The following is a 15,190-nucleotide window of genomic DNA, read 5'->3' as shown; positions in this document are numbered from 1 at the left end:
CCTCTCTCTCTGCCCCTCCCCCATTCATGCTCTGTCTCTCTCTGTCCCAAAAATAAATAAAAAACGTTGAAAAAAAATTAAAAAAAAAAAAATAAAACCTACCTGTAGATAGGTTTACTACCCTACACACTCCCACCCTGTTTAAAAGCTAACAGTTTGTCATTTTTGCTTTATCTTCCTATAATTTTCTATATAGCCAGAATACAATCACATCTTCTAAAATATATAAAGTGATGCCATGTTCAAATTTTCCTAGGTGTCCCAAGATTAACTTCAATAGCTATTTATTTTTCTTTTTATCTAGAGTCAATTCTAGGTTCATAAGTTACATTTAGTTGATATGTCTCTTTTAGTCTAGTTTAGTTCTCTACCTTTACTCCTTTTTTTCCATGATGTTGGCTTTTTCTTCTTAGAGTCCGTGTAGTTATCTTGTAAGGTGCTCCATATTTTGGATTGTTGTGCTTGTTTCCTAATGTTGTCATTTAACTTATTCTTCCATCTCTACATTGTAAATTAAGTGTAGAGAGAAGATTGAATTTGTGTTAAACAATTTTGTAAGAATATTAAATAAATTATGTATTTTGCATTGTCATACATCAAGAGGCACATATTGATATCATGAGGCCAAATTTGGTCAAATGGTTAAGGTGATGACGGTCAAATCTCTCCATTTTAAAGGTTGTTTTGTATCCTTACAATTAGGAAGTAATCTGTGAAGTGATTCTAACCCCCACCTTGGAAATTTATATTTTATTTGTTTGATTCAAAGTGAAGACCAGAGTTGAAATACTTCATTCAGATATGAGCGATAATGAGTTGCTATATATTAAAACCTGTAGGAGGTGATCAAAGTCATCTTTGGAAGGTCATCTTGTGGGAAATTAGTACTCTTTAATAAATGCAGGAAATGAAGAATTAGGGCCAGAACTTTGTTTTGCTTAATAGTCACTATCTAACAATTGATAATTGTCCCACAAGATTACACTTATAATCCTAGTTCTTTTTTTTTTTAATTTTTTCATTTATTTTTGAGAGATAGCACAAGTGGGGAGGGGCAGAGAGAGTAGGAGACAGAATCCAAAGCAGGCTCGAACTCACAAACAGAGATCATGACCTGAGCTGAAGTTGGACGCTTAACCGACTGAGCCACCCAGGCGCTCCTATAATCCTAGTTCTAATACAGTGTCCGTCACATAGTGGAGAGTTGATAAAACTGTTGAAGCAATCCAAACCTAAGAAACTAGAAAAAGAACAAATTAACCTGAATCCAGCAGAAGGAAACCGCTTATACAGTTAGAAGTTGATGAAGGAAGAGTAAAACATATATAATTTATTTCCTGTGGAAAGAACACCAATCTAAACTAGACTTATAAATCTGATCACTATAAAGATGAGAAATACAATGGTATTAATAAGGTGGTATACATACACTTATGGAGAGTTTTAAAATAACATGGTAATACCATATATTTAAAATATTTTTTTTCAAAATTGGCTCAAAGTAGAAATTGGCCTGATCTAATAAATGTAGTGGGAAAAGGAAAGTTTGGTCCAAGATCTCTCTTTTTAAAAAATACTTAAATAAATCACCAGGTAAAAACTGAAGAGATAATCTGTAAAAGAATTTTACAAACTAATTCTATAAGACTAACAGTCTGAAACAATTCTGGATGAGGATAGTTTCTAAAAAAAATCTAATTTATGAATATGAATACAAATACTCTAAGGAAAACATTAGCAAAGAAACCAGGCATGGAGGAAATCATGGTTTGAGAGCAGAACTTTGTTTTGCTTATCAGTCACTATTTAGAAATTTATATAATTGTGCCAATGATTGCAGTCTATTCCCGGCTTCTTACGCAAGATGTATCCAAACTCAAGAAGTTTAAAAAAGAGCCAATATCAGTTAAGATAAAATTAGTATATTCCACCCTGTCTCATCCACTGAATGCTGTTAAAATTCTAGACAGAATAGATGGACAGCTATCAGAGAAAACGGAAACTAAATTTTAGTAACTAGAGAAGGAAACAAGAATTTGGAAGTTTGACCAATCTGGTGGTTAAGTTTTCTGGCCTGGACTAAAACACAACTTGAATCCCAGAACTGTGTACCAAGGCTGAAATAGAAAGAGCTCAAGAGAGGCTCTCTGGTTGGATAAGTGGGAGGAAGAGGATTTTGTGGGGTAGATAATGTGTAAGAAATTAATGTTGCTGTTCTCTTTCAAATCTCACCTCTGGCAAACACTAGTCCTGAAAGCTGCAATCATGAATAGGTGGTGATTGTAGCAGCTGCCAGCAAGTACTTAAACCCTGAGAAAGGGAAATACTACCTTATTAGTTTTGAATCCTACCTTATTAGTTTTGAATAGAGTAGAGGAAATCTCATTACTTTTTTCTCTTTATACACCTACTGTTTGGCACTGGAGGAGACCCTAGTTGTGGGAAGGGCACAGCAGAATAGGAAAACTAAAGGGGAACCTGGCTGACTCTGTCAGTAGAGAATGCAACTCTCGATATTTGGGTCATGAGTTCAAGCCTCAGGTTGGCTGTGGAGCCTACTTAAAAAAAGAAAAGAAAAGAAAAGAAAAAAGAAAAGAAAAGAAAAGAAAACTAAAGCCTTTTATATCTAACTAGATTAGGAAGGGGACCTCTGGGCACTAAAGAGTCCTGGGAAGATAGAGGAGAGGAGACAACTCAAGTCAGGGGTCCCATATGGTATATGGGCTTGAGGGAAGCACTCTCAAGCTGTACATGTGTAGATCTGACCCTAGGCAGCATACCAAAGGCCTTGAGAACTGAATCAGAAGGTAGATCATTATCTGGGTCCCCAAATGGGTACTGAGTGAAGCACACATAAGATAAAGCATAACAACACTACAAATGCATCAAAAACTGAACTGACATTGGAGCCTCAGGGCACAGAAAGTGATTTGGAACATGCACGCTGAATGTAAATAAACTGCCAGCTAAAACAAACCAAAACTATCAAATTCCATAGGATTTAAGCTAGACCCAGAGAGTCAAATTATTCAAAATGCGTAAGAAACAGGGGCGCCTGGGTGGCTCAGTTGGTTAAGTGTCTGACAGTTGATCTCAGTTCAGGTCTTGGTCTTGGGGTTTTGAGTTCAAGCCCCACATTGGGGCTCCATACTGGGCATGAAGCCTACTTTTAAAAAAAATGTCTGGGGCACCTGGGTGGCTCAGTCGGTTAAGTGTCCAACTTCAGGTCACCATCTGGAGGTGAGTTTGAGCCCTACGTCAGGCTCTGTCCTGACAGCTCAGAGCCTAGAGCCTGCTTTGGTCTCTGGGTCTCCCTCTCCCTCTGCCCCTCCCCCATTCATGCTCTGTCTCTCTGAACAATAAACATTATTTTTAAAAAATTAAAAAAAGAGAAAAAAACATCCAAGAAACAAAGTATTCTGTATACAAATAATGAGAAAATTCCAACTCACAATGGGGGAAAAAAGACCCCAACAAAATTACCAAAATTACCAAAGACTTTTAAACAGCTATGAAAACCATATTCCAAGAAGTGAAGGTGAACACTCTGGAAAGAATGACTAAGCATTCTTTAGAAGCTAGAAGCTAGAAATAGAAGCTAGAAGAAAAGAACCAAAAGGAAATTTTAGAACTGAAAAATGATAATAAAAAATAAAACTTACTTGATGGGCTCAATAACAAAATGGAGGAAACAAAAGATTTGGTGAATATAAACATGATCAATAAAAATTATCCAATATAAAAGATTTAAAAAATTCAACAAACTCTGGGACCTAAGGGACAATACCAAAACTGTTAAAATACAGTTTTAACACTGTGTCATTTGAATTGTGGGAGGAGAGAAGAAATTTCCATGAAGAGAAAATATTTAAAGAATAATGGCCAAAAACCTACCAAATTTGGCAAAAAATATAAACTTACAGATTCAAGAAAGAATGTACAGGCATGCCTTGGGATACTGTGGGTTTGGTTCCAGACTACGACAATAAAGTATATCACAATAAAGAGAGTCAAGTGAAGTTTTTGTTTTCCCAGTTCATATAAAATATTTATAGTGTAAATATGTTTACACTATACTATGGTATGTTGTGTGCAATATAGCATTATGTAAAAAAATATACATACCTTAAAGAACACTTTATCACTAAAAAATGCTAATCATCTGAGCTTTCAGTGAGTCATAATCACTGATCACACATCACCACAACAAATAATTAAAATTTTCATGTATTGCAAGAGTTACCAAAACATAACACAGAGACACAAAGTGAGCAAATATTGTTGGAAAACTGGCACCAATAGACTTGCTCCAGAAATGAATGCCTGATCTGCAAAGTGCAATAAAATGAGGTATGCCTATAATCCCACAAAAAGTATAAACTAAAAAGAAATCTTTGCTGAGACAGACCATAATCGAACTGCTGAGAATCCAAAGGGAAAAAAAAATCTTGAAAGCGTCCAAAGAAAATTGACATATTACATATAGGAGAATACCTTTAATAACTGAGTTTCTCATCAGAAAGTATGAATGCCATGGGTAGTAGAACAACATTTTTAAAGTGCTTAGGAAAGCACTGTCAATCTCAAATTCTACTCAGTGAAAATAATTTTTTGGAATAGAGGATAAATAAAGATATTCTCAGATAAAGAAAACTGAGATGATTCATACCTGCAGACTTGCTCTAAAAGAAATGCAAATGAAGTTCTTGAGGTGGATGACAAATGATGCCAAAGGGAAAACTAAAACTCCCCTTGAAAGAGAGACTAAAAGGACATATATGGTGATAAGACTTTGACATTCAACATGAAGTGGTAAAACAGTAATTTAAAAAGTATACAGTGGATCATTTATTATGTATATTATAATTCCCAGGGAAACTACTAAAGACAATAATCAGAAATAGTAAAAAACTAAATAGATAAATTAAAATGGAATAATATAATAAAATGAAACTAAAGAAGGCAAGAAAGGGAAAGAGGAAGTAAAAATAGGGAAGAAACAAAAAAAGGATCTAAAACCAAATCTCTGAAAAAAAAATAAAAAAATAAAACCAAATCTGTGAATATGTAAATTAAATCTAAAAGGTTTAAAATCAGTCATAAAAAGATCATCAGATTGGATTTTAAAAACCCCCAACTATATGTTGTCTATAATAAAGTGGCTTTTTAAAAATAATGTTTATTTGTTTTGAGGGGGAAGGGCAGAGAGAGAGGGAGAGAGAGAATCCCAGGCAGGCTCTATGTTGTCAGCACAGAGCCTGATGTGGGGCTTGATCTCATGAACAGTGAGATCATGCCTTAAGCTGAAATCAAGAGTCAGAGGCTTAACCAATGAGCCACCAAGCCTCCCCAGGGTACATTTTTAATCACTGAAAGGAAGAATTCCAAATTCCAAATCCTACAACCGGGGGTGGGGGGATATCATTCAAGAATAAAGGGAACTAATATCATTAGTCATTAGGAAAATGCAAATCAAAACCACAATGAGATACCACTTTACAAACAACTGAGATGGCTATATTAAAAAAAAAAAAGAAAGAAAAGAATTGATGGCAAAGATGTGGAGAAATCCTTGTGGTGAAGCTGCTGTAGAAAACATTATGGTTAGGCACCTGACTCTTGGTTTCAGCTCAGGTCATAATTTCACAGTTTGGGGAGTTCAGGCCCCATGTCAGGTTTTGTGCTGGCAGCATGGAGCCTGCTTGGGATTCTCTTTCTTCCTCTCTCTCTGCCCCTCCCCTACTCTCTGTCTCTCTCAAAAATAAATAAACTTAAAAAACAAAAGAAAACATTATGGCAGTTCCTCCAAAAAATGAATATATAATTATCATATAATACAACAATTCCAAATGAAAGTAGAGACTGGAACAGATATTTGTATAACAGTATTCATGGCAGCATTATTCACAATAGCTAAAAGGTAGAAGTAACCCAAATGTCCATTACTGGATGAATGGAAAAATAAAATGTGGTATACACATACAATGGAATGTTATTTGGCCTTTAGTAGCAATTAAGTTCTGACATATGCTACAACATGGATGAAGCTCGAAGATTTTATGCTAGGTGAAACAAACCAGGCACAAAGGACAAATATATGATTCTACTATATGAGGTACCTGGAACAGCCAAGTTTATAGAGACAGAAAGTAGAGTAGAAGTTACCATTGGCTGGGAGGAAGTAGTAATGTGGAGTTAATGTTTAATGGGTACCGAATTTCAGTTAGGGATGATGAAATATTGGAGATGGATAGTGGAGATGGTTGCAAAACAGCGTGAATGTACTTAATGCTGTTGAATTGTACATTTAAAAATTGTTAAAATGGTAAATTTTATAGTAAGATATTGTACCACAATTAAAACATTTTAAATACATGCTAAGAAACACACTTCAGATGTAAAGATATAGGCAAGTTGAAAGTAATAGAAAAGGATATATCATGCAAATATTAATCAAAGAAAAGTAGGAATGGCTATATTAATATAAGAAAAAGTGGTCTTTAGACCAAAGAAAATTATTAGAGACAGGGAAATTATATAATGTTAAAGTGGACAACCCACCAAGAAGATACAACAATTCATAAATATTTATGCACCAATCAGGGGAGTTGCAAAACATGTGAAGAAAAAACATATAGAAATGAAAAGAGGGCGCCTGGGTGGCTCAGTCGGTTAAGCGTCCGACTTCAGCTCAGGTCACAATTTCACGGTCCATGAGTTCGAGCCCCGCATCGGGCTCTGTGCTGATGGCTCAGAGCCTGGAGCCTGCTTCCGATTCTGTGTCTCCCTCTCTCTCTGCCCCTCCCTGTTCATGCTCTGTCTCTCTCTGTCTCAAAAATAAGTAAAAACATTTTAAAAAAATTAAAAAAAAAAGAAATGAAAACAAAAATAGAAAAATTTACAATTGTAGTTGAATACTTCAACATCTCTCTCTCTCTCAAGAATTGTTGGAACTAGACAGAAAATCAGCAAGGACACCAAAGAACTCAATATCAGCAACCAAGAATATATAATTGACGGGTATAGACCACTCAGTCCCAAAATATAAGAAAACACATTCTTTTCAAGTACTTCTAAAACATATATCCAAACCAGCTTTATTGTGGGCCTAAAGCAAATGTCAACAAATGTAAAAGAATTAAAATCATACAGAATGAGTTACCTGAATGCAATATATTCAAAGTAGAAATCAGTACAGAAAGATAACAGAAAAATCTACAAACACTTGGAAACTAAACATACTTCTAAATAATCCATGGGGCAAGGAGGAAGTCTCAAAAATACATTGAACTGATTATGGTTTTGGGAACTTAATTCTGGAAATAATTACTACATACATAAATTGGTGTATGATAAAAACCAAACTTTATTGTAGTGAATGATAACCAAGGATGTTTATCTGAGTTTCAAAATTGAGATGTTAATGAAAAGTGGCATTTTCTTTTTTTTTTAATTTTTTTTAATGTTTATTTATTTTCAAGCCCCGACGTGGGGCTTGAACTCACGGACCGTGAGATCATGACCTGAGCTGACATCGGAAGCTTAACCGACTAAGCCACCCAGGCGCAAAAAAGCGGCATTTTCATCAAAAAGAATACTCTCTATTAATAAATAATTGAATTGAACCATATGCAATTTAAAAATACTGCTTTGGGGAATACTGATGCATAGGGGCACTTGTACCCCAATGTTTATAGCAGCACTCTCAACAATAGCCAAATTATGGAGAGAGCCTAAATGTCCATCAACTGATGAGTGGATAAAGAAATTGTGGTTTATAGACACAATGGAGTACTACAGGGCAATGAGAAAGAACGAAATATGGCCCTTTGTAGCAATGTGGATGGAAATGGAGAGTGTGATGCTAAGTGAAATAAGCCATACAGAGAAAGACAGATACCATATGGTTTCACTCTTATGTGGATCCTGAGAAACTTAACAGAAACCCATGGGGGAGGGGAAGGAAAAAAAAAAAAAAAGAGGTTAGAGTGGGAGAGAGCCAAAGCACAAGAGACTCTTAAAAACTGAGAACAGGGGCGCCTGGGTGGCTTGGTTGGTTAAGTGTCCGCCTTCGGCTCAGGTCATGATCTCACGGTCCGTGGGTTCGAGCCCCGCGTGGGGCTCTGTGCTGACAGCTCAGAGCCTGGAGCCTGTTTCGGATTCTGTGTCTCCCTCTCTCTCTGCCCCTCCCCTGTTCATGCTCTGTCTCTCTCTGTCTTAAAAATAAATAAACGTTAAAAAAAAAAAAAAAAAACAACTGAGAACAAACTGAGGGTTGATGGGGGGTGGGAGGGAGGGGAGGGTGGGTGATGGGTATTGAGGAGGGCACCTTTTGGGATGAGCACTGGGTGTTGTATGGAAACCATGTTGACAATAAATTTCATATATTGAAAAAAAATAAAAAATAAAAATACTGCTTTGGCTATTTTATTCTAAGTAAATAAAAAATCAAAATTAGGGGCGCCTGGGTGGCGCAGTCGGTTAAGCGTCCGACTTCAGCCAGGTCACGATCTCGCGGTCTGTGAGTTCGAGCCCCGCGTCGGGCTCTGGGCTGATGGCTCAGAGCCTGGAACCTGCTTCCGATTCTGTGTCTCCCTCTCTCTGCCCCTCCCCCGTTCATGCTCTGTCTCTCTCTGTCCCAAAAAAAATAAATAAATGTTGAAAAAAAAAATTAAAAAAAAAAATCAAAATTATTCATAGAAAAAAGACATTGAACTGAATGAAAATAAAACTGAATGAAAATTTAAAAAACAGTGAATCAAAATTTGTAGAAGGCAAATAAAGCAGGGATGAAAGAAAAATTTATAGCACTAAGTGCACATATTAGAAAAGAGGAAAGTTCTCAAATTATTAATCTAACATCCCACCACAGGACCTAGAAAAGAAAGCCAAAATAATGCAAAACAAGCAGAAGAAAGAAAAAATCAAGAACAGAAATCAATGAAATTGAAAACATTAAAACAATACGAAAAAAATCCCCAAGATAAAGAGCTGGTTCTTTGGGAAGATCAATAAAATTGACAAACCTATAGAAAGACCACCACCACCAACAACAACAAAACCTCAAGGACACAGATTACTGATATCCAGATGAAATAAGAGACATCACTACTTTGAAGACATCAAAAGGATAATAATGAAAATACAAACAATTTTACACACATAAATTTGACACCTTAGATGAACTAAAGAACTTACTTGAATCACAAAACTACCACAACAAAGCCTATATTGGCTTAGATAATGTGGGTAAAAAAAAAAAGAAAGAAATAGATAATGTGAACAGCCAAAATACTATTAAGGAAATTTAATCTATGATCTATTCCCCAAAAAGAAACCTCCAGGGTCAGATAATTTCATTTGAGAATTTTACCAAATATTTAAAGAACACAATCTTCCAGAAAACAGAATACTAGTATTAACTTGACACCAAAGACACAAACAGTATAAAAGAAGAAATACACAGTCCACTATACATTATGAATATAGACACAAAAAAATCCTTTTAAAAATTAGCAAAGAGAGTTCAATAATATATAAAAAGAATTTTGGGGCACCTGCGTGGCTCAGTCAGTTAAGCGTCCGACTTTGGCTCAGGTCATGATCTCATGGTTCGTGGTTTGAGCCCCACCTCTGTGCTAACAACTCAGAGCCTCGAGCTTGTTTCAGATTCTGTATCTCCCTCTCTCTCTGCCCCTCCCCAACTCGTGCTCTGTCTCTCGCTCAATCGCTCTCAAAAATAAACATTAAAAAAATTTAATAATAAAAAAAGAATTTTACATGAGCAAGTGGGGTTCAATGCTGGTTCAATATTTGAAAATCAATCAAGGTAATTCACCATTTCAACAAACTAAGGAAAAAAAATCAACACAATCAAATCAACTGAAACAGAACAAACATTTGACTGAATTCAACTCTGACTCATGATAAAAACTCAGAAAAACAGGAATAGAGGGAAACTTTTTCAAATTGATTAAAAACAGTAAGTCTGTGAATAACTTACAGCTAATATTATACTTAATGGTGTAATAGTAAGTCTTTTCCCCTGACAATCAGGAAGCAAGAATTTCTGCTTTCACTATTCTTAACATAATCCTTAAATTATTGTGCATGCAGTAGGGCGAAGAAAGGCAATAAGAGGTATACAGATAGGGAGAAAAAACTGTCCTATTTGTAGATAACATGATTGTCTATGTAGAAAACCTTAAGTCATTAAATTTCTAGAACCAATAAGTGAGTTCAGAAAAGTCACAAAGAAGACAAACATATGAAAAGCAGTTGTATTTCTATATATTGGGAATGGACATGCAGACATTGAAATTAAAAAGTACACAATATTTATAATCACTCAAAAATATATGGTATAAAATAAAACATATATAGGACTTCTATGCTGAAAACTAAACAATACTCATGTAATTAATAAAAGACTAAAATATACAGACTCAGTGTGTTCATGGATTGGAAGGTCAAACACAGTAAAGATGTCAATTTACTCCAAATTGATATGCAGATTTAAATGCAATTCCTATCCAAATCCCAGCAAGAATTTTTGTAAATGTATTATTGTTGCTGTAACAAATGGCTTTAAACACAAATTTATTGGGGCGCCTGGGTGGCGCAGTCGGTTAAGCGTCCGACTTCAGCCAGGTCACGATCTCGCAGTCCGTGAGTTCGAGTCCCGCGTCGGGCTCTGGGCTGATGGCTCAGAGCCTGGAGCCTGTTTCCGATTCTGTGTCTCCCTCTCTCTCTGCCCCTCCCCCGTTCATGCTCTGTCTCTCTCTGTCCCAAAAATAAATAAACGTTGAAAAAAAAATTAAAAAAAAATAAACACAAATTTATTATCTTATAGTTTTGTACGTTAGAAGTCCAACATGGGTCTCACTGGGCTAAAAGCGAGGTATGGGTAGGCTGCATTCAATTATGGCCTTTTGGAGGCTCAAATGGGAACTTTTATCTTTTCCTCTATCCTCCTTCCTCCCCCTCCTTCTTCCCCTTCTTCACTTCTCCCTCTTCTCCTTCTTCTAGTTCTAATTTCTAGAGGCTGCCTGCCTTTGGTTCATGGTCTTCTTTCTCCATCTTCAAAGCAGGCAACAATAGGTAGATTCCTTCTCAAAATGCATCATTCTGACATCTTCTGTCTCTCTCTTCTATCTTTAAGATCTTTGTGATTATATCGTGCCCATGTGAATAATCAAGACTAATTTATTTAAAGATATGTGGTTAGCAACCTTGATTCTATCTGCAATCTTAAATCCCCTTGCTCAGTAACCTGGAAATTCACATGTTCCAGGGATTAGGATGTCGATATATTTGTGGGGCCATTACTTTGCTATCATAGCAAATACAGACCAGATTACTCTTTTTTTTTTTAAGACCATGTTACTCTAAAATTTAAATGGAAGACATATGAGCTAGAATATGTAAAGTTATTTTGATAAAGAATAATAAAATGGGAGAATCACTCTACTCAACATCAAGACTTATAGTATAGATACAATAATAAAGACAATGTGGTATAGCAGAAACTGACCCTTGGATCAATGGAACAGGCAAAGAAACTAGATTCACAAACAGAACTAGATTCACATAAACCTGTCCAGCTGATTTCTGAGGTACAAAACAAATTCAGTGGAGGAAAGACAGCTTTTTCAACAAATGGTGCTGGAGCAATTGGGCACTACAGTCAAACAAAATAAAAAATCGACTACCTAAGGCTTATGCTTTATAACTCAATATTTTAATCATATATGATCACAATCATATAACACAAATTAGTTCAAAATGGACTGCATAACATAAAACTATAAAACTTTCAGAAAAAAAAACAAATGAAAAATTTAGGGGATTTAGAGCTAGGCAAAGAGATCTTAGAGTTGATACCAAAAGTATGATTCATAAGAGAAAATTGATAAATTAGACCTCATCAAGTAAAAATCTCTTGCTCTGCAAAAGACTTTGTTAAGAAGATGAAAAGACAACCTACCCACCAGGAGAAAATCCTTGCAAGTCACTTATCTCACTAAGTATTAATACACACACACACACACACACACATGCATTCAATAGTAAAAACTTCCACATAATCTAATTGGAAAACAGACTAAAGATGTAAACAGATATTCCACTAAAGTAATTATATGGATGGTCAATAAACACACAAGAAGTCAGTGGTCCCAAGCAAGTTCAAAACCCAGTGGAGCAAATTCCATTAGTTTTCAAAGGCTAGGAGTAATCTCCTGTGTCCTGAGACTCTACCCTCCAGGTTGTGTCTCTGCCCTCTATGTCTATGGCTACAGTCATTCTTCCTTTTACTTGAAGGGTAGCACATGTTTACAGTTGATTATCAGCCCATTTCCTCCCTGTAGAATTTTGGAAATCTGATAGCCTTCTGTTATTTCATTCTGTCTCTGTTATTTTCAGTCCAAGCCAGCAGGTTTTCTGCTGATATCACATTTGTAAAGACCTTGTGGGTCTCCTCTGTTTGTCATAGAGATCCACACAATTAGACAAGAGGGTCCTCCATGCATCACTGTTGAGCAACCATTTCCATTTGTTTCTACTGAGATGATTGATTGGATCCATGAGTCACATACTTAATCTCTTCAACTAAAATTGTCCAAGCACTCTCTCCAGAGCAAGCTTTCTCCAGTGAACTCCTAATTTCAACATCCTTTGCAGTTTGCATAGGCTGAGAATTCCCCCAAATAATCAGACTTTGATTCCTTTTTGCATAATAGTTCCTTCCTAAATTTCTCTTTCCTTTTATATTTTATAATAAGCAGCAAGAAAACACCAGGCCCCACCTTCAACATTTCCCTTGGAAATTTCCTCAGCCAAGTATTCAAGTCCATCACCTACAAGTTTGCTTTTCACACAACTATAAACCACAATTCAGTCGTTTTTGGCCACTGTGTAAGAATGATCTTTCCACCAGTTTCCAATATTAACATTTCTTTTGAGCCCTTACCAGAAGTACCATTATATGTTAATATTTCTAATAATATTCTGTTCATGACACATGTATCCTCAAACAAAATAGCCTTCTCAATCCTGCTATTTCCTGAGCCTGCACCTTACCATCCCTAACAATCTGTTTAAGGTAATCTAGGCTTTTCTATCATATGGCTTAAAATTCTTCCAGCCTCTACCCATTATCCAAACCCACTTCCACATTTTTAGGTGTTTGTTTTAGCAGAGCCCCATTCCTTGGTACCAAAATTTGTTAGTTTGCTGTGGCTGCCATAAAAATCACCATAAATCTGGTGGTTAAAACAACAACAAAAATACAATATATTTATAAAGTGGCACATTTATAAAATTAAATTTAGTGGATATGATTTCAAATGGAAGTTAAAAATTATAAATTTAAAAACAGAAAAATCATACAGAAAATGGTATCTGCCATTACTTTGAATTTTTGCAGAGACATTTCAAGTAGGGTAACTTTTTACAGCCAAACATTTGCATAATATCTTTTTTGCCCCTTCCCTCTTCAGCTGAGATATATTATATCCCAGAGATTTGCATGAGGAGGGATTAATATAGGATTGGGAATAAGGAAAGTTTAAAATGTGACATATAGATTTAGGATATTTGCTGTTTGTCCTCGGATGCCAAAGGAGTCTGGGACTGGCCTACTCATTTTAAAAAATTTCATTACAATGAATACAGTAGCAATGTATCTCTTCTAATAACACCCCATTCCATCTCCCCCTATAAGTGACATATATTTTGGTGGGTATAGTAACTATGATAGGAGTAGAAATTGGGGAGATCTTGGGAAATAGCTAAGAGCATAAATATGTAGAGATTCTCAAGGATTACTATCCAAATACTTTTATGACTTGTTTATATAACCTCCTATACTGGAAGTTCTTTTAGGTAAGAAAACAGCCTAATCATCTGTGAGTTCATAATTGTACTTTTAAGCTTAGCCATTTAAAACACTGTTAGTACACCAGAATTTCTAGTATATCATACACAAGACCTATAAAACATGAATATTATGTACTATGTATAAAAATAAACTAAGAATATGCATACAATGCTCTACTGCAAATAAAACATGGCTATTTCATAATATAATCAGTAAATCAAGAGGCAGGATAGCACATGTAGGGATGCCAGATAAATTATATTTTTGTGACAGCCACAGAAATACCTATGAGAGACGAAACAAAGGAGAGTAGAATATCCAAGAAAAAGTGACTCACAGTCCCAACATTGGTTGGTTGAGGTTAGAACAGATTCAGTTATACCACACCTCCCCAATCATTAAATATCCAGGAAAAAGGGTAGATTTGCATCCTCCGTCTTGAGTATAATTGTTAGTTGCCATTGTTAACATATAATAAATAGTATTAATTCATACACAAATATAGATTTATTCAAATGAAACTATTACCAGGTTCTCATGGTTATGAATATAGACCCTGTAACCTTACCTACTTATTTTTAGTATGTTCATCCTGCCCTCAAAAAGAAACCACAAAACGAAACAAACAAATCCTCGAAATGTAAATAGTTACTAGTAAAGACTAAATTTCACAAAGTTCTGTCTGGTCAGACAAGGCACTATAATTTTTAGACCCTTTGAAGTCTAAATATTTGTCATGTCTGAATTTGCTCATTACCCACTGTCGTTTTTTGTTTTTCTCTCTCAAATTATCTACAAGCCCTGGACAAGCAGGTTTCCATTTACTATCCACTGGCAATTGCTGTCCCTTTCTGTAAGGCAGAGGGCCCAAATTGGGGGCGGGGGGTAAACTTATTTAAATTTTAAATGCATTTTATTATACACAGTAACAATATATGTAGTAAACATATGTTACAAATAATCAAGGGCCTTCAGTAAAACTGTTCAAGGTGTTGAACTTACTATTTTCATAGAAAAGATGCTATAGACATTAGTGTGTTAGCAGATTTCCAATTCTAAAACATCAATATCTCTCCAGTGATTTTTCCATTGGGAATTGAGACCCACACTTCCTGAGATAAATATATAAAAGGCTTAGTTGTGTGTGTGTGTGTGTGTGTGTGTGTGTGTGTGTGTGTTATTTCACAATTCTGTCTACTGTGACTTATATTCCCAAGTTTTACTCATCTTTGTCATTTCTTAACCTCCCTTTCTCTAGTATGAATTCTATGGTGTTAAATAAGGTGTATGCTATGGCTAAAAGTATTCCTA

Source organism: Prionailurus bengalensis, chromosome E2, assembly GCF_016509475.1.
Source record: "Prionailurus bengalensis isolate Pbe53 chromosome E2, Fcat_Pben_1.1_paternal_pri, whole genome shotgun sequence".
NCBI lineage: Eukaryota > Metazoa > Chordata > Mammalia > Carnivora > Felidae > Prionailurus > Prionailurus bengalensis.
Note: the sequence above shows the minus strand (reverse complement) of the source record.